The sequence below is a fragment of the Sminthopsis crassicaudata genome, chromosome 2 (genome assembly GCF_048593235.1).
Source record: "Sminthopsis crassicaudata isolate SCR6 chromosome 2, ASM4859323v1, whole genome shotgun sequence".
Classification (NCBI taxonomy): Eukaryota; Metazoa; Chordata; class Mammalia; order Dasyuromorphia; family Dasyuridae; genus Sminthopsis; species Sminthopsis crassicaudata.
In genome coordinates, this window is record NC_133618.1 from 349,799,120 (window position 1) to 349,820,887 (window position 21,768).

Consider the following 21,768-nt stretch of genomic DNA (forward strand, 5'->3'; position numbering starts at 1 on the left):
GCTCCCCTTGTAACCCCCTTAGGATTCGGCGCAAGGATACAAAGTCAGGTCTAGTGGCGGCAAGAGTCCCCTGTAAATGAATTTACAGGGCGAAAACCTAGATAGGTAAAAGATGTTTATTGCCAGGTTTGGAAGCAAGGTTAAGGTCTAGTTAGTAAAAGGCATTAGATAGAGGAAGATAAACGCTGAAAGGGGGGGGGGGGGCGGGACAGAGAATGTCTGATGCAAGCATCTTAACTGGCATCTTTCAAATCTCTGAACCATCGATTCTAGCTTTGCTCTTTTTATCTGCTTGAAGAAGTAATGGGCAGAGCTCAGGTTAATTCCTTGAAGGCCAGATTTTTGGCGGGCTTTATCCAAGCCAGCTCAGATCCAGTGGGGGGGGGGGTACAGCCCAAACTAGTTCTGACCAGATCTTGTATCAAAGGGGGCTGAAAACCCAAACCAATTGGGGGCTGGGTACAGCCCAAACTGGATCAGATACAGATCTTTTCCCTTAGGAATATCTTGTCCCAAAGGTAGATCAGACAAGGAATCTTAAAGGAGCTACGCCCTCTACAATATGAGTGCATTTTCTTTGTGACTGCCCAAGATGAAGTTACAAAAACTCCTGGAAAAATGAAAGGCAATCTGGTATAAATTAGGTTAAGACTAACATCTCATACTATCACACAAGGATAAGCTCCAAATGGATATCTGACTTAGATATAAATGGTCACATCATAAACAAATTAGTCCAGAAGAAGATAGACTTTCTAACCTTGAATAGAGGAAAATTATAACCAAGACCATAGCCAAATAAAGGATAAAGAAGATCACAGAAGAAAAAATGTATAAATTTGATTAATAAAGTTAGAGAAAGGGGAGAGCAGTTGATAAATTTGTGGTACCCTCACATGAATGTGTACACACAGAAATACATACAATGATAACCTGCCAGCATCTGAGAGTAGCTCCAGAGGGGAATGCTACAAACTCGTAAAATAAAAAGTGACAGGGGCAACTAGATGGTGTGGTGAATGGAGCACTAGCTGCCAAATCAGAAAGACCAGAGTTCAAATGGGGCTTCAGACACTTAGCACTTATTAGCTGTGTGTCCCTAGGCAAGTCACTTAATACCAATTATCTCAAATAAGTAAAATATTTTTAAAAATGAAAAGTGACAGTCTGAATTATGCTAAATTAACAATAATAGCAAGGAGATAACCTTTGGGTATTTAAAAAGAAATGGAATCCACCCATAAGAGTGCCCTTTGCTTCATTGGGAAATGCTATAAATCTTAAGACTTTGAGTCACTAAGCACACATAGCCAAACTCAACTTCTTTGTCACTCAGAGGGTTAGTCACTGGCAACAAGAACAGAAGAGCAAAATTCATTGTCACGGTAACATAATTCTGATTTATTGTTGTTGATTTGGATAATTCATTCATACTTTGTAGTGTGGTTTCAGTAAACACAGACTTTTAGAAATTTCAGTGTGATACAAAATATAATTGGAATACTTGCACCTTAAAAAGCAAGCTTTCATTACTCGGTTTCTTCCCAGGACTACTTTTAACATGATCATTTTACAGATAAGTAATTAGGCTCCGAGACTTATCCAAAAATCACATACCTAACATAGCCATGAATTAAAACAGGATTCAAAATGCTTATCATTTAAGAAATATACATATTTGGGGCCAGCTAGGTGGCACAGTGGGTAGAGCACCAGCCCTGAAGTCAGGAGGACCTGAGTTCAAATCTGAACTCAGACAATTAACACTTCCTTGCTGTGTGACCCTGGGCAAGAAAACTTATACCCAATTGATTCAGCAAAAAAATTAAAAAGAAAGAAATATACATTTTTGAGGATTGAGGTTCTATTTTGGGATGACTAAATTAAACAAATGATTCCAGTGGATTTCCATTTGATGAGTAAAAGGAATGTCTATAAAATTTCATTTCCCACAATGCCTGGGGTCAAGATCATAATTTACAGATGAACTACATCTATTTTTGGCAATACTTTGGTTGAAAATGTGTCTATAGGGGATGTCATCAAGTGAAGGCTATTATTGGTTGAGAGATATTCTACAAGATGGGCAGTATATATGCCTAGAAGGGTAGGAGACAGAATTGGTAGGTAGAATGGATAGATGATTTCAAAGTTCAATTTATTACTGAACATTGCTGGGATTTTATCAAAGAATCATAGATTTATGTCCTTGTATTAGAATATAAAAACCTTGAGAAAAGGGACTATGTCTTATACTCTGCATCCCAAATCTCATATACCTAATTCCAATTCTTGATAGGGGCTCAATAAATGTTAAGTGAATGAATACAAGTTTTTTGAAAGTTAGATAACTGATTGGACATAGGGAATAAAGGATAAAAAATAAAGGATAGTTCAATAGTAACTCACATTGTATATCTGCCATCCCAGCCTTCCCTGGAATAAGCTATGCCAGTCTCAATTGGGGGTGACTGGTTCCAAGGGCACTTAGATGTTTTCATCTATGTATATATGCTTTCTTTTTCCAATTAGACTAGAGGCTTCTAGAGGGCAAAAACCTTGTCTTATGTTTCTTCATATTCCTCCACTATACTTTGTTAAATAAATGTGTTGATGATTAGATTAAGAATTCCAAGATTTTGAGTCTTTTGGCTGGATGAATAGTATGTCATGTTCAAAAATAGGCAAACTGGGAGAGAAATCTAGTTTGAATGACTCCATTGTTCTTCAGTCATTCAGTTGCATGTGACTCTTTGTGATCCTTTTATCCTCTACTATCTCTCAAAGTCTGTCCCAGTTCATATTTATTCTTTATATAGCATTGTTTATCTAATCTTTCCCAACATCAGTGGTTTTTTTTAACGAGTCCCATCTTATTAGATGGCCAAAGGTTTTAAGCTTTAGCTTCAGTATTTGAACTTCCAGTGAATAGTCAAATTCATTTCTGTAAGTATTGACTGATTTGATTTTCTTGCTATCCAAGGGACTTTCAAAAGTCTCCCTAGCACCACAATTCTAAAACATCAGTTTTGCAGTGCTCAGTTTTCCTTATAGTTCAACTCTCAAGCCATATGTTACTATTGGAAAAATCATATCTTTGACTGTACAGCTCTTTATTGTCAAGACTCATGCAGAACAAACAAGGCCTGAGCAAACCAGGAGCAGACCTTGGGTTTACTGAATTAGTATCAGCATTGGTGGTTTCTAGACTTCTCAGCCCAAAGAGGCCAAAGACAGTTTAGAAGGTCAGTGGAAGATAATTGTCTCATCCAGATGAGAATGGAATACAGTCCAGCTCAGGTCATATTAGTACATACAGCCCTGACCCCAACAAACCAAGAGCAGTCTTTGGGAGACACTGAATTCGCAGCAATTATTACTGCTTCCAGAGTTTTGGAAGCTTTACTTTAGATCTCCTTAAAAAAATTTTTTTTTCATTTTGTTAACTATTTCCCAGTCACATTAAATTTTTTTTTTAACATTGGGGGAAAAAAAAAAAGAAAATATTAAGGAAAACTGCCTGACACTCTTGAACCAGAAAAAAAAAATAGAAATAGAAAGAATCTATTAATCTCTTCTTGAAAGAAATTCCAAAAATGAAAATTCCTATGAATAATACCATAGCCAAATTCCACAGATCAAGGAGAAAATACTGTAAGTAGAGAGAAACAATTTAAGTCTAGTAGAGCCACGTCAGGAAAACACAAAATTTAGCAGCTTACATTGCATTACATTACAGGGGTTAAGAACTTGGAATGTGATATTCCATAGAGCAAAGGAGCTAGGATTACAACCAAGAATCTTCACTCAGCTAAACTAAATATTATCCTTCAAAGAGGAAAGGACCCATATGTACAAAAATGTAGCAGCATATTTTGTGATGGAAAAAAAATTGAAAATTGAATGAATGCCCATCAAATGGAGAATGACTGAATAAGTTATTGTATATGGATAAGAAATAAGCAGCTGATTTCAAAAAAATCTAGAAGATTTACATAAACTGATGATGAGTGAAGTGAGAAGAACAAGGAGAACATTGTACATAGTAACAGCAAGATTATGTGATGATAAATTCTGATGGACATGGCTCTTAACAATGAGGTGATTCCAATGAGCCCTGGCAATTCCAATACACTTGTGATAAGAGAAAACCATCTGCATCTAGAAAAAGAACTGTTGAGACTGAATGTGGATTACAACATAGTTTTTTCACCTTTTTTTTTTTGTTGTTGTTGTTGTTTGCTTGCTTTTTGTTTTCTATCTTATTTTTTTCCCTTTTTGATCTGATTTTTCTTGTGCAGCATGATAAATGTGAAAAAAAATATATATATGTAGAAGAATTGTACATGTTTAACATAAATGGATTACTTGCTGTCTAGGGAAAGCAGCGAGAGAAGGGAGGGAGAAAATTTTGGAATACGAGGTTTTGCAAAGATGAATGTTGAAAATTATCTTTGCATATATTTTGAAAATAAGCTGTTATTTTAAAAAAGAAAATAGAGAATTATTATGTATATATACATACACATATAAAAAGATTATGTGATGATCAACTATAATAGACTTAGCTCTTCTCAGCAATACCTATATGTACAAAAATAATTGTAGGAGCTCTTTTCTGGGAACAAAGAATTGGAAATTGAGGGGATGCTCATCAATTAGAAATGACTAAAAAAATTGTGATTATGATGGAATATTGTTGTGCAGTAAGAAATGAGCAGGATGCTCTTAGAAAAACCTGGAAAGACTTATATGAACTGATGCAAAGTGTTCAAAGTAACCACAATATGATAAAAATATATCAGCAATGAATGAATTAACTATTCTCAGAAATCCAAGACAACTCTAAAGGACTTATTATGAAAAATGCTATCCATACTTAAAGACAGAAGTGATTGTGTCTGAATATATATTAAAGCATATTTTTAAACTTTATTTTTTGAGGGTTTTTAAATTTTGATCTATGTTTTCTTTCACAACATGCCTATTATAGAAATGTTTAGTGTGGCTACACATAACCTGTTTTGAATTGCTTGCCTTCTCAATGAGGGGTAGTAGGTAAGAGGAATGGAGAGAATCTGGAATTCAGAATTTTAAAATGAATATTAAGATTTGTTTTCACATGTAACTGGGGGAAAATAAAATATTTAATGCATTTTTAAAAATAAAAATTATTTTTATATAGAAAAAAAAAACTAAACCAAAATAAAAAAGCATGCAAAAAGTTTCCCCCAAATACACATATCTGAGAAGCATAATCTCCCTTTTTATTCCTATCTCTAGAGAAGAGATGAGACTTACTTCACAGCTCAACTCAGTTTCTATATAGGACTATCCCATCAACTTCCAAATCTAAAATCCTCCTGGACTTGAGTCCCAGCATCCTGGATTTTCAGGGCTTTTCTATTTGGCTGGCAGCAATATCCAGCCTGGAACTCTTCCTCCAAGGTTACCATAGCCCAAGTTCCCAGGTCCAGGGATTTTGCTGCCTCTGACAAATAAAATGACAAATAAAACAGACCCAAATCTTTAACCCAATTCTTGAGAATACAAAACCTAAAAGAGAAAAGTTTTCCTAGCACCAATTTTCATGCCAGTGCATAGAGCCTCTACTTCAAGTGAACAGGAAACCTTTATTTACTTCCTGGACACTGCCAGAAAACAGGTTCCAGGCCTGTCCCAGTATGGTAATTTTAAAGATGCAGCCAGTTCTGGCTACTAAACCAACAGAAAGATCTTACTTCTGTCTATGTAGTAAGAGAATGAAGAATATCTCCTTGTAAAAGCAGATCTTTGGCATCTCATCGCAAAACCCAAAACATTTATTTTGCATGTATCATTTTAGGCTTTATGATTTCAATGTACTTATGAACTCATCAATGAGTATATTCTTCCCATTAGGGGAGGTAATAACTCATATAACCTTCTTATCCATATTCTCCCACAGATGCTCCATGGAAGGTTTAATCAATATGCTGTAGGCCTTCCTCTAGATATTTTTATATTTTGTATGTATGTATGTACCAGGATTATACTTAGATTATTCACTTCCTATTCCTTATATGCCATAATATAATAGGGATTATTTGTTTTATATCTAGTGTCTAGTCCAGTGCTTGACATGTAGCAAACATATAATTGTCAACCAAACCAGAACTATCTTTCAATCAAATGTTTGGCCAGAGCCAAACAAAGCAAGATAGAAATAGGAAAGTCAGGAACTAAATAGAAGTTTAATTTCAGAGAAAAACAGGTTTATAAGCCAAAACCCCCCTGAGAAGTGGGACATGTGGTTTGTGGCAGGGGTAGAACTTTTAAGCAAGAAAACCACAAGAGGAAGGACTCAACAGAGTCATTCTTTGGTCTTGAGTATTTTAAATAGCAGGCTCACAAGTACAGGCATTTTGGGAACAATACAGACTTTCCTGGATCCTGTGAAAATAGTCCTTAGGCTGATTGAGACCCTCATGATTTTTCTGTATTTTCAAAAGAAACAGAGTTAACATGGCAAGAACAGGGGTGTAGTTCAATTTGGTTCACTTAGAGGTTATAAGCATGGGAATTATTAGAATGTCAAAAGATGTGATTGATAACTTTCTGGGACAGCATGTTGGCTATTTCTGGCTCTCAGGTCCTTGGAAATAGGGAAGCTCCAACAAATCTATATAGTTACTGATTAATATGAAAATCATAATTTCTTCAGAGAGCACTTAGTCCTGGTCAAAGCAATAAATATTCCTAGAGGGTTAGATCATCCAAAGGATGAACTCAAAGGATTCTTGCTATGCCAAGCTCAAGATACAGCCTGCTTGCTGGGCTCAGGAAAATCTGAGTGTCTCCTAATATCTTGATATAATAAAAAATTACTAATTAATTTACAGACTTAATCATCCCTTTATTTTGTTGCCTGAAGAACCCTGTTCTGTTTCTAATCATGTCCTTCCAGGAAAAAAGTTTTTATACCGATTCTTTTTAGACAAATGCTATATCCACTATCTCTCTTTCCATTTTCCTCTGGGAGAAAAAGTCTCCACCTAGCCACCTAGCTGGGCCTTGTCCTGCTATCCACAGAGTATCTATTTGTACAAATAACTGTATTTACCTGGAGAGCTATTACAGCTGTCAAGCTCTCACTCAAATGTTACCAGTTATTTTGTTCAAGACAGTATAGTGTTCCGGTAGAGGAGGTTCAAATTTAAAACTTGATGGCATTTGTGTGAAAGTCTCACTCAGAAAGCAGGATCTAACTGCTGGGAGTTCTGATAATTCAGTATACCTCCAGTTTACCATTTCATCTCAAATTTGAGAAAAAATTTTAAAATAAAACTCAGAGTGTGGACTTCCTGAGCTGTTTGTTATTGCAAGAATGTAACCCAGTTGTTACCACACCCAAATGACTCAGAATCAGATTTAATCAGCAAGTATTACAGGCTACTGCTGCAAGGTCTGCATTGGAATTTTGGCCCTCTGCTCCCCATGAAGTTCAATATAGATTTTTGTTTGAGATCACAACATGGCCTTTACTTAAGATGTGTGAAAATTGGTTCCACATGACATAGTGTAAAAAGACCTCTGGATTAGAAGTTGAAATTTGAATTCTCCCTTACTCTCTGTATGACCTTGAATAAAGCACTTTTAATCTTACTGGATCTCAGTTTTCGCATTTCTAAAATGAAGGTATTGCATATTTAAAGTGTGCTGGTAAATATTTAACAACCAGCTCTCTGAAGGGGAAAATGTATACTCTATATGCTTTTCATTTTATCTGCATTACTGAGATTTTCTTCATCATTTTCTTAAGCCTTGAAATCAATACAACAATAAATCAAGTCCTGATTTGCTTATACTGAAAATATAACAACTGGTTCTCTGGGTCAGTTCAAGCTGCATTAAATGATCTCTAAAACCTCTTTTTGGCCCTTATTTTCACAATCCATTGAAAATACTTTGGACTAGCAAGAGGCAAAGAACACAAATTCCTTTATCCTATTCTTCTCAGTCACACTGTGAATTAAAGTTCAGTTTTTTTCCCCATAGGTATAGCATAAGACAAAGTTTCTTAAACTGGGTTGTAATGCCATATCAGGTAAAGTAATTGAATAGGGGATTGCAAAATTATGATTTATTATCAGTAAATGTTTGATTTATATACCTATTTTATATGCCTATATACCCAGGGTTGCATAAAATTTCTCAGGCAAAAAGGGGTCAAAAAGTGGGAAAGTTTGGATATGAGGAAAAGACCTATAGTAGGGAGGATTGCCTAAAGAAACTGAATCAAGTGTAACAGATTATCAAGGGAGGTTACAGAATTATTTTGTCCAATGATGTCCTAAAAACTAGATTGACCCTTTCCTGTTCTCCCACCCTAGTATAAAAAAGCATGGTTTATTATACGCTTGAAATAGATAATATTTAGAATGTTTAGTAGGTGTTGGTTAAGGACTAATTTGATAATAGATAACATTTATATAGTATTTTGCAATTTTAACTTAATTCAACAAACACCTATCTTAAGCGCTGCTACAGCATGGACTTTTTGTTAGAGATCTGAGATGTCAAGGTGAAAGATGATATTGTCCTTGCTCTCAAGGAGCTAACATTGTAATTAAGAGGTATTGACAAATACAAGTGAGTATGATATTTCACATAGAATCAAAGATTTAGAGCTAGCAGTATCTTGAGAGATTACTAAATCCAAAGTAGGAACAAAGATCCAGGCAAAATTCCAAAACAGCTAAGTTTAACCTTGAGAAACTACTGCTAGGCCAATAGGGATGGCAATACTTTATCACTCCCTGATCTGTGTCCTAACATGTGATTTGGATAAAGTTCTGTCATGGGGAGCCCAACTTCTAAAGAGAGGCGTTGAGGCTCCCTGTTCTCATACTGACACTCTGATGCCCCAGGGAAGATTTTATTTATATCTTATGTAACTAGTTCCTACCAAAATAGGTTGGGAAAGTGGCAGCCCTGTTCTATAATCTACATAGAGAGGAAGAAGTGACTTCTTGAATAGGGGCAAAATTATAGTTAGGTTATAGTTCTCATCTGAGGCTTCCCCAAAAAGTGTAGGGTAAAAAGGTCTTCAATGTACAATTTGATTGGTGTATAAGACAGGCAACAAAAGCAATATGACAGTAAATAAAAAACTATCCTTGGACAGATCAGGGTTCCTCTGACACATATAGGTTTCACAGGTCTGTTTGACTTGAGTAAATCACTTAGCATCTCAATGCTATAGGCAAGACATTAAGAACATAAATTTTAAAAGAACAGCCTACAAGAAAGCAAAGAAAAGATGGACAGTCAAGAATATATAATCTCTTCTCTTATATATGCTTTCCTGAAATGGAAATTTATTGTTACATATTTTGAATCCTCTCTAATGTTCTGCTGTACACATGACGATGCTTTGTTTTGATTTTATTTTTCTTTTCTATCTTTCTTTTTCTATTGTTTTTTCTTATTTTATATTTAATTTTAAATTTTAAAAAATGCAAAAAAGAATATAAATTTAGAGAAAATGCCAAATGGTATTGGCAGGGGGAATTTCTTCATCAGGGAGTTCCCTATGCCAATGAAATTACAGATCCAAAAACTATCTTTACCCTAATTCCTCTGGGGCATGTAATTTATTCTTATACTCAAAAGGAATATCATATACAGGACACTCACAAGGGCACAACTGACCCCCCCAAAAACCCAAACCAAACAAACAAATAAAAAAATAAATCTAGCAAACTTGAAACAAATTTAATTTAAAGCTACTTTTAAAACTATAATTGTCTGGGGGACTGATATTTAAACTTCCTTAGAATATAATATAACTTTCAGGACTTCTACTTAGGCATTTTCCATTTTACTTCAACCCTGCATTGTCTGAAAATTCTTGGTATGTGTATGCTGGTAAAAGTCAGGCTTGAACCAATCCTCTTAGCCATGGCTATCTTTTCTAAGAATGGTGAAGTATTCCCTTTTCTTTCAGACTCACACAAGAAGAATATATTCATCTCAGGTTGAGTACTTGCTCATTTAAGAACAGAAAATAAACACCAAAGAGGAAGCCAACCCCACAGCTTAGGCAGAATGTGAGCTTTAGCCATCATGCACTTGTCACATGGAGGTTGAGATGAGCAGTTAGTGCAGCCACTCTTCCCACTACCTAATTCTTCAGAACAGCCTGAAATAGTCATATGGTTATGACAGAAGAGGGTGAAATTTCTTTAAAGAAGGATGGTGAGTCCACTTTTTTTACATTTAATGAATCATTAGCTTTTCCTACTCTGCAGTCAGTAATTTCAGCCAATGAAAAATCCATTATCTCAAATAGTAAGTCTTTTAACCCTTAATTATGAAGCCCCAAAATTCCCGATATAACCAACTAGAACCATAAATATCAATGGAATATGTTTCATGAGACTCTCAATTTTACTTCACCAGGAAAGAGGCCAAGGTGATATTATTACAAATAAGATTGATCAATTGATTGGTTGCTGTCCTTCATTCTTGAAGAGGACCAAAATGATATCACTAGAGTCAAGATATGTGTGTTCAGTTGAGGCTGATCACACCAATATGAATTCTGAATGTTCTCCCATGGAGCAGGTACAAAATAGTCTTATCTGAACATTTTTCATGGATTCTCTAAACTGCACTTTTGAGCTACTTCAATTCTGCTTTGCTCATAGAACATAGCACCTTCTTTGATGAAGGCACAGCATCTTGGGTGTTCCTGTGTCAGTATCTCTCATATCATGCAATTAATACCAAAGTATTTCAGAGAGATCTTAAGAGTGATCTTTGTATTGCTCTTTCTGACCTCTATGTGATAAGATAGGTAAGAAAATTAAAGCTGAATGGCTAAGTGATTTGCCAACTGCAATATATCTAGTGATTGACAAAGTCAGGATTCAGAACCAAGTCTTCTGATCTCAAATCCAGTGAATAGAGAGAGGAATTTTCTGGTTTTAAATATCTTTGCATTTTTAAAAAATGACATTTTAAAAATGTCTTTTTCATTTTGTTCTACTGAAGGTAGATATTCCACTTTGCATATCCATAGTTCTACTTATGCTAAATAAAATCTCATCTATTCTTTGGATTTCTCTCCTTGGATCTACCTCCTGGAATTTTAAACCAATTCTTTTATCTTTTTAAATCTTCTAATGTGAAGCTAACAGCTCCCTGTTGATCAGCCAGAGTCAGGATAAGCAAAAGTATTTGGTCTTTAGGGGAAGAAGTAAAGGGGATCGCTCATGCTCTCCATGGATGGACCTCCCTTCTCTTTGTTCTCCTCCAAAGTGACTCTGGCTTGTCTTATTCCACCCCCAATCCCTCCTACAATTATCTATATATACTAAAAGATTGAGCCAGCACAGAAGAGTGGGAAGGACCATTTTTTCTAAGCATATGCTAATAGTGTACGTAATTAGCCTCAAGTGCTCAGTTGGATTCCAGTGCACCTATTTAGAGTTTCAGCCCTTTACATTCTAATTTCCAGAGTTATTGATATCTCTATTTTTGCTTTTTTATATTCCCATTCCAATGTCTTCTCTGATTGAAGTAGGAAATGCCCCTAAATGGAATTAATTGTCTGTCAACCATATTCTGCCTCATTGGCTCTCAATTGCCCTCTGCTGACTGGCAAAAAAAACAAAAAACAAAATTAAATCACTAGCTTTTTTGTCTATTGTAGAAAGCTCTTTTTAATTTTTAAATTTTCCCAAGTATGATCAGAGTTGGTCATTAATGATGCCCTTGCCATGATATAAACTGATAAAACTAAACATGATATAAGTCAGGAGACCAAGACAACAGCTAAACCTAAGTATGATAAACAAGAAACTTTTGTGGTATGTTTTTATAATAAATGTGAATCCATTGATTTCAGAAAGGCCTGGAGAGACTTACATGAACTAATGCTAAATGAAATGAGCAGAACCAGGAGATCATTGTACATGGCAACAAGAAGATTATATGATGATCATTTCTGATGGATGTGGCTGGTTCATAGTAGTATATTCTTGCTGTTATTGTGTACAATGTATTCCTGGTTCTGCTTATTTCTGCTCAGCATCATCTTTCCAGGCCTTTCTATAATCTGCTTGTTCATGATTTTTTTATAGAATAATATCTCATTACCTTCATGTATCACAACCTGTTCAGCATTCCCCAATTGATGGGCATCCACTCCTTTTCCAATTGTTTGCTACCATAAAAAGAACTGATACAAACATTTTTGCACATGTGGTTCCTTTCCCTCCCTTAATGATTTCCTTGGGATATAGACACAGTAATGGTATTTATGGTTCAAAGGATATGCAATTGTTTAGCCCTTTGGGCATAGTTCCATGCTTTTCAGAATGGTTGGATCATTTCACAACTCCACCAACGATGAATTAGTGTACTAGTCTTCCCACATCCCCTCCAATATTTATCATTATCCTTCCCTGTCATCTTACTCAATCTGAGAGTTGTGAGGTGGTACCTCAGAGAACAACTTTCTATCTTAATTACCTAAAAAAGAGCAAAGGATACTCCTCAATTAGAGCCTCAAACTGATAAATGATTATGCAAAAGTCTTCTGTGCAATTCTCAAACCAACAGAATTCTTATCCACGAGGAGCACTATGTTGCTCCCATTCAACCCCACCTTCTCTCACTGTTTTTTTTTTTTCCCAGTAACTCAACAGATTGTTATTTAAACTTCTTTTTCAGCCTCCCAAGTTCTTTTATAGTAAAAATCTGCTTGTCCTCTGGAGCCCTGTGAAGAAAATCAAAATTCTTTCCTCCCCAATATCAATAGGGTAAGCTCACAACCTCAGACAAAGTTAAAGCTAAAATAGATTTAATATAAAGAGAAAAATAGGGAAACTACACTATATGTCAGCTATGTTCATCAATATTATTTTAGACTATTTAAAATAATTAGATAGTATAAGATTGGAATATTGATTGTTGTAATGTTGAAAATGATATGCCAATAGATTGAGAAAATTGTGTAAAGACTTGGATTTTTGAATATGTCATACACCTTCAGAGATATAAAGAATAACTGAAAATAAGCAGAGTGCAGTCTTTTAGATATGTGTATATATGGATGATTATAGATATCTATATATTTACACATATTTGTATATATCTACACTTAATTGTAATCCTGAACTTAGTAGAAAATTTGTCATATAAGACCTAAGAGAAATATAAGGAAAACACCAAAGACTAATTACAAGGAACTCAAAAGGGACATTTTATTTTTTATATGCGGATATGTAAACCATATATATAAGACTGTCATTAGTAATTGAGTAGTTCAAAAGAAAGACTGGGGTAAAGCTAAGTATGATGTGATTCTAAAAAACAAAACCATATAGGAAAAGCTAAAAAGAGTATTTTATACAAAATGAGGTGTAAGTGGAAGAATTGAAATAGAAAAATTAGATGAGGAGAGTTGAAAATTCTGGAATTCTACTCTCATCAGGAATGGATTTAAGAGAGAAATATATATGTGTGTAAATATATATTTGTATGTATGTATGTATATTTTGGGGGAGGTAGGTTAAGTAATAGAAGGCAAGATAGTGGGTAAAGCAGGGAAGTCATGAGGGATTAGGAAGTAAGAGATACAAACATAATGAAATCAATGGTAGTAATCATGATCTCAGACAAAGTTAAAGCTTAAATAGATTTAATCAAAAGAGTAGAGAGAGAAGTTACACTTTATGTCAGCCATAGTGATCAGTATTGTTTTAGACTATTTAAAATAGCTGACAATATAAGGATGGAATATTTTTGTGTTGTAAGAAATGATGTAGATTTAGAAAAATATGGAAAGGTTTTCAAAGGAGAGAAACAAAGAACAAACAAGCTAAGTACAGTCTTACATAGATGTATATGAATTTATATATGTATGTGTATGATCATAGATATCTATGTATATGTATGTATATGGAGAAGGCAAGGAGAAGAGAAAAAAAAATAAGAAAGTTAAAAAAAAAAAAAAAAAGAAAAAGAAGAAAATCAACACTTTTTCCTTATCCTCCTCCCGAGGCTGGGGTTAAATGACTTGCCCAGGGTCACACGACTAGGAAGTATTAAGTGTCTGAGACAACATTTGAACTCTGGTCCTCCTGAATTCAAGGCTGGTGCTCTATCCACTGCGCCACCTAGTTGCCCCTTTTTCCTTATTAAAAATTATCCCTTTCACCTGTGCTATTTACTAAGTCCATTCTGCCTTCAGATCATACATATATTACTTATGTGAGATATATACACACACACACACACACACATAGTCATATATTTATGTTAGATGAATTAGGAGAATCCAAAGAGTTGTTTTTGAAAGGTACAATTTTAATTGAGACTAAAGGAAACCAGGAGTTAAGCTAAAGTAAAGTTAGCAGAACAATATATATAATGATTACAATAATATAAAAGGAAAGGACAATAAAAAAGAACCCAAATGCTGTGTTACCAGAATGACTAAGTTTGATCCTCAAGAAGAAATGAGGAAATGCACATCCCTCCTTTCTTTGGGGAAGAGAGAATCTAAAGGAACACTGAGTATTATTGTCAGATGGGATTAATGTATTTCATAAATGAATGAGTTAAAAAAAATTTATATGTCAATCACTGTGCTAAGCATTGAGCATAGAAAGCCAAAAATTGAGGCAGTTCTTGTTGCTTAAAAATTAGAAATATTCTAATGGAAGAAACTATACATATAAAGAAGTGATTATCAGCCATATGAGCCAAAAGAGCAGTAGAAATGGTGAGTGGAACTATAATATAGTCAACTGATGGGCACTTTCCAAAAGCATTTAAAGTTTTAATTGAATTATTGTGCTCAAAGTAAGAGGTATGTTAGGAAAAAGTACTTTCATGGACTCATGGCAGCAGTGTAACAATAAATACATGGATGAGATGAAGCATGGTCTGGGGCCAGCTACATTCAGTGAGCTAAGTAAAATCAAGGTATGCAACATTGTATATACTATCAGACAGGATTAATTATTTTATGAATGAATGAGTGAAAAAAATACTGAGAGTTTATGATCTGTCAATGTACCTTCCAGGGTTCTTGTATTACACACACACACAGTATTGCAAATTTTAAAACAGTAGGTACTATAAATGTCAGCTATTACTATTTTTTACAAATATACTTCTGTACTTCCCTATTACTTTTGAGAGCATCATCATTCTCTACTCATCAAAATTCCCAGTCTTGGCATTATCCCTTACTCCTTATTTGACCTCAAATATCTAATCAGTTGCCAAACCTTGTCGTTTATACATCTATGATATTTTTCTCCTGTTCCCTTTTTTCTACTTACATAGCCACCCTAGTTCAGGGACTTATCATCAATCACTTATACTATTGAAATAACATCCTAATTAGATTCCCTGGAGATTTGCCTCAAGTTTCTTCTCTCTCAAATCCATCACTTACAATTGCCAAAGATCTTCCTATAGCACAGTTCTGACTCTTTAAATTCCTATTAACCATACTGTCCAAAGACAAGAGGGTGGTGGTTAGATTCACATCCACAAGCAATAATAATTAACTTACTATCTCTTTTCATACCCCCAGATAAATTGTTTGGAATAGGGATGCAATAATTTACAAGGCAACCTTTCCTGGGCTATGACAAATTCTTCTAATTTCCATGTATAAACAATGAGGGGCCAAGCCTTAGAGCATATCCTACCTGGTTTCAATTTATATGAAGCCTACTTCCTGGCATGTTTAATGGAGGGACTCTCCCTCTTCAGATTATGGGCGGGTATCCTCTGATTGTTTTTTATAAACTTAGTTCATGAAGATGGAAAGTCTTTTAATTTGCTGGCTAAACCAGAATGGTACTTGTTTAAAAAAAAAAAGCTTCAGGTTGACTAATCTCATGTTTTCTTCCCTCCGGGCTTTCAAGTGAGGAAAAATAATTGCTATAAGTCTCTAGGTGGGGGGGGGGGGGGGAAGGGGAGAAAACATCTTTCATATAAACACTGTAAATCTATGAACAAGGCATCTATAAACAAAAACACTTTTAAAAATTGTCAACCTGATAAAATTAAGAGTTTGTCCTCTTTAAAATCTCAAAATTCACTTTCTTTCCAGTCTCTGGCAGAATAAGCTACACTTTAAAAGTTTTTTTCCAAGGTGAGGAAGACTTTGTGTCCTACCTTAGAAATTATTCTTCATATTTTAGTCATCAGCCTAGATTGCTTTGTTAAAGGAATGAAAGCCTGAATAGTATTTTATTTCCAGCATGTTTTCCATCAGAATTCTTTTTGTAGGAAAAAAGAAGATAGGTAACAAGAGATTAGGTATGCATAGTTTTCACTCATAGTTTCCCAAAACTAAGAAGTTAAAAGGTACTCAGTGTACAATATGAATCTTACATTATTTCCTTTATGCAAAAGAAATTATAAACATGGAAGGTTCTCACATGCATATATTAACAAATAATTTAAAATAGCAGCAGCAATTTAAAACTAAAGTTGTACTTTCCCAGGAAAATGATACTTAAAACATCAAAATATAATGCAATTGCAAGACTGCTTAATAGGTATCACTATATTCCACTCTTCACTATGCCCTCAAAATTAATGTTTACTGATCAACTAAGTCAGGATGTGTACTCTACTAGGTCCTATTAGTGAACATCTTTTTCTCCCAAAAGTAAGTATGTAGAAAAGGAACTCTTACACCAACTGAGGACTCAGAATCTGGACCTCTTGAATTCATAAGGTTGTCTCTAAGGATAATAATGTACAACTCAAGATTACTGCTTAATTACTTACAATTAAGTGTTAAAAAATAAAAATAAAAACCCAACTCAGAGGAGCAGCTAGATGGTGTGATAGAGCAATATCTCTGGGGTCAGGAAGGCTTGAGTTCAAATCTAACTTTAGATACTTAACACTTCCTAGCTGGGTGACCCTGGGCAAGTCACTAAAACTTGCCAAAAAACCCAACCTAAAGTTTACCTAGTTTATTCTATGATATAGTAACAGTTATGCTGCCAAGGTGGAGAGGGCCTCTCATACCTCACAGGAAGTATCAGAGTTATATTACTCCATCTAAAGAATTGAAGGAAGAGAACACATGTGAAAACATTTCTCCTTTTTAACTGATGTTACATCTCACTTTCTTGCTATTGTCATGAGGTTAGGGAAAGGATCATACATATTATCTTTGACATCATTAATAATGGATATATATGTATATAATGTATACATGTACATATATGTATTATATGTGTGTATAGTGTATATGTTATATGTGTATATGTATTTATAGCAGCCATCAGTCAGCATGAAATCCTTTTGGCACATGCTATTGTCATGAGGTTAGGGAAAGGATCATACATATTATCTTTGACATCATTAATAATGGATATATATGTATATAATGGTACTTCAGTTCTTTGATTATTTTGCTAAAACTGAGGCATAGACTTCGGCTGCAGTGATACTTAGAGATGTAAAATCTCCAGTTAGAAATCAGAGTTTTAACACTTTTTTATTAATTAAAATAATATCACAAAGTTGCTAGACCTTTGGGATACATATATTAGCAAATAATTCTATGTAAGAAGTGGCATAAAAGGATCATTGTAGACTTGGGTGTCTATACTTGGACTGACAATCATTTTAGATTGTCTTTCAGCATATTCAAGTACTGTGTATTGAATTTGAATCCTATGTGTCTCTGTAACAATTTTAGTCATCAACGGAGTTGCCTCTAGGTTCAGTTTTCCTGATTTATAATAAAAGTTTCCTTCACTAAGGAAAGTCTTTATACAACTACTGGGCAATTTCTCAACCTGATGAGTATCTAGATGAGTATCCATCAATTCTTTCCATCCACTCATTAGGAGCTACAGCTAACTCTTCTTAGACAAAGGTGATTGGACTTTTCATTCTGGGGCTATTTTGTAAACTGGCAAATGGCCTAATCCCTTAGTTACTTTGTATGGATTACTATTTTATCAATAAGCTAACTTGTAAATTCCTTGAATGATGAATGCTGTCTTCTTCAGACATAGAAATGTGGAAGTATCCACTATATAAGTTGAAAACTGAAAAACATTGGCTGCCTAGCAGATAATTAGGCTTCTTGTATTCATGACATAGTGTGCTATGCCCTTTGGTTCAAAATTTGATAATCAATACATGCACTTATCTTTGTATTTTTCTTAGGTACTACCACTTTAAGGGCTTCTGGATTCTGGATTTCTTTGAGATAGTTTCTGAGATCGTCTCTCATAGACAGTATAATTCTCCTTGATCTTTTCTTTTTTTTTTTTTTTTCCTTGATCTTTTCTTTGAATGGTCTGGATTGATGGATTGGGCCCCATGTGAGGAAGAATACACTCCCACATATGGATTAAAACCCACTTATGATAAGGGGTACAGCTCTAAGAGAAGCAGAATAGATTTCTCTAACTTTCTCCCATTACCTTCTCCATGGGAGACATTCATTCCTGCCAGGAGGGGAAGCTGGAAGTTTAGGTGAAAGGCTTTCCTTCTCTCCTCACAGAGAAGAACTAGAGAAAGAGTACTGGCTCTATCTGTTCCCTTAAAAATTGTTTACCCAAAATCTTTAGAATACTAAAATGGAAATAGAGACACAAGGGAGATTGCTCTCTGTTTTCATGTTTTCTTTCAAGTGAGGTTGGTGTCTTCCATCTTCTTTTTTCAATTCTGGAAGCCACCTTGACAATTACAGGGGATTATTTCATAAAAACTCCTGAAAGGGATTCCTTGTTGAAGAATCCCCAAAAGAAACTCAAAGTGGGCTGGCAAAAGGTTGAGTTCTCTGTCTCTCACCAACTCTCTTCCCCTCACACAAAAAACTTTAGCAAAGTTGCAGGATACAAAATAAATCCACATAAACCATAGGGTTTTTTTTTTATATATTATCAATAAAGTCCACAGCAAGAGATACAAAGAGAAATTCCATTTAAAATAACTATCGAACTATCGACTAATAAAATATTTAGGAATCTATCTGTCAAAGGAAAGTCAGGAACTATATGAATACAACTACAAAACGCTTTCCACACAAATAAAGTCAGATCTAATCGGTTGGAAAAATATAAGTGTTCATGGATAGGCTGAGCGAATATAATAAAAATGACAATACTACCTAAATTAGTCTACTTATTTGTGCCATATCAATCACTCCCAAGAAATTATTTTACAGATCTAGAAAAAAATAATAACAAAGTTCATCTGGAAGAACAAAAAGTCAAGAGTTTCAAGGAATTAATGGGAAAAAATGCCAGTGAAGGTGGCCCAGCTGTGCTAGGCCTAAAACTATATTATAAAGCAGCAGTCATCAAAACCATTTGGTACTGGCTAAGAAATAGAGTAGTTGAACAATGGAATATATTAGGTTCACAGGACAAAAATAGTCAATAACTATAACAATCTAGTGTTTGACAAAGACCTCAGCTTTGGGATAAGAACTCACTATTTGACAAAAACTTCTGGGAAAATTGGAAACTAGTATGGCAGAAACTAGGCATTGACCCATACCTAACATCATATATCAAGATAAGATTGAAATGGGTTCATGATTTATGCATAAAGAATGATATTATAAGCAAATTAGAACATAGTTTACCTCTCAGATCTGTGAAGAAAGGAATTTGTGACCAAAGAAGAACTAGAACTCATTATCGAACACCAAATAGATAATTTTGATTATATTAAACTAAAAAGTTTTTGTACAAACAAAACTAATGCAGACAAAATTAGAAGGGAAGCAATAAATTGGGAAAGCATTTTTACATTTAAGGGTTCTGATAAAAGCTTAATTTCTAAAATATATAGAGAACTGACTCAAATTTATAAGAATTCAAGCCATTCTCCAATTGATAAATGGTCAAAAGATATGAACAATTTTTATATGAAGAAACTGAAACCATTTCTAGTCATTTGAAAGGGTGCTCTAAATCACTAGTGATCATAGAAATGTAAATTAAGATAACTCTGAGATCCTACTACACACCCCTCAAATGGCTAAGATGACAGGAAAAGATAATGAGGAATGTTGGAGCGGATGTGGGGAAACGTTAATATATTGTTGGTGGAATTGTGAACAGATTTAAGCATTCTGGAGAGCAATTTGGAACTATGCCCAAAGAGTTATCAAATTGTGCATACCCTTTGAACCAGCAATTTTTCTACTGAGCTTATATCCCAAAGAGATCTTAAAGGAGGGAAAGGGACCCATATGTGCAAAAAGCAGCCCTTTTTGTAGTAGCAAGTACCTGAAAACTGAATGGATACCCATCAATTGGAGATTGGCTGAATAAATTATGGTATATGAATGTTATGGAATATTATTGTTCTAAAGAAATGATCAGCAAGATGACTTCAGAGAGTCCTGGATAGACTCACATGAACCAGGAGATCATTGTACATAGCAACAGCAAGATTATACAATGATCAATTCTGATGGACATGACTTCTCAACAATGAGTTGATTCAGGCTAGTTCCCATGATCTTGTGATGAAGAGAGCCATTTATACCCAGAGAGAGGAGTGTAGGAACTGAATGTGGTTCACAACATAGCATTTGCACTCATTTTGTTGTCTGTTTGCATTTTATTTTCTTTCTCATTTTTTTCCTGCTTGATATAATTTTTCTTCTGCTTCAAGATAATTGTATAAATGATTACATATATTGGATTTAGCATATATTTCTACCATGTTTAACATATATTGGATTACTTGCCATCTTGAGGAGGGGGTAAGAGAAGGGGAAGGAAAATTTGAACACAAGGTTTTGCAAGGGTTAATGTTGAAAAATTATCCACACATATGTTTTGAAAATAAAAAGCTTTAATTAAAAAAAATATATCTTGGGATAAAGGTTACTTATATAAGGATATCAAATCTTCAAAGAAATTTCCATAACAGTCTTTTAATAACGAATAGTTACTAATACCATACTGATTCAATAGTTAAATAGTTGGAAGCTGGAATATTTATATCATTTCTATTATGTTCAAGGCATTATGCTAAGAGTTTTATAAATGTTATTTAATTTAATTATTTTATTTAATCCTCATAACAACCTTATGAGGTAGGTGCTATTATTGTTCCCACATTATAGTTGAAGAAACTGAAACAAAGGTTTGGTGATTTGCTCATATGTCTGAGGGTGAATATAAACTCAGGTCTCCATGACTTTAGGTCTAGGCTTCTATCTACTGCATCATCAGTTGCCTCAGTAGTGGAATCTGCTTTCTTAAAGAAGAAAATTTCAATTCAATTAGAATATAAGAGTTACAAATACATATTCAAAAGAACATTTTGATATTTGAAAAATGTCATATTTACCAAAAGAGTTACGTGAAGGAATGAACTATTATATACTTCATCTTTTCAAGCTTCTTAATGATAATTATTTTATAAATAGCTCAATCAGTTAGTATTTTGGAGCCACAGACAGAAGTTTGAAGCAAACTAATGTCCTCTATCATTTTTCCAAAATCAACTGAATCTAGCTAGCCTTGCCACATGCATGCCCTAGCAAATTTCTGAAAATGATCCCATATGGATCATAATAAAGAAAATTAAAGAGAAATAAAAGCAATATCCTCCATCCAATCTAAAACTGAACAAGTAAGATATAAGAAGACTAGAAAGGTAAGAGGGGACTAAGCTATGATAGGCTATAAATGCCAAGCAGAGGATTTAGTATTTTGTCTTAAAGGTTATAGAGGAGCAATAAATTTTACTGAG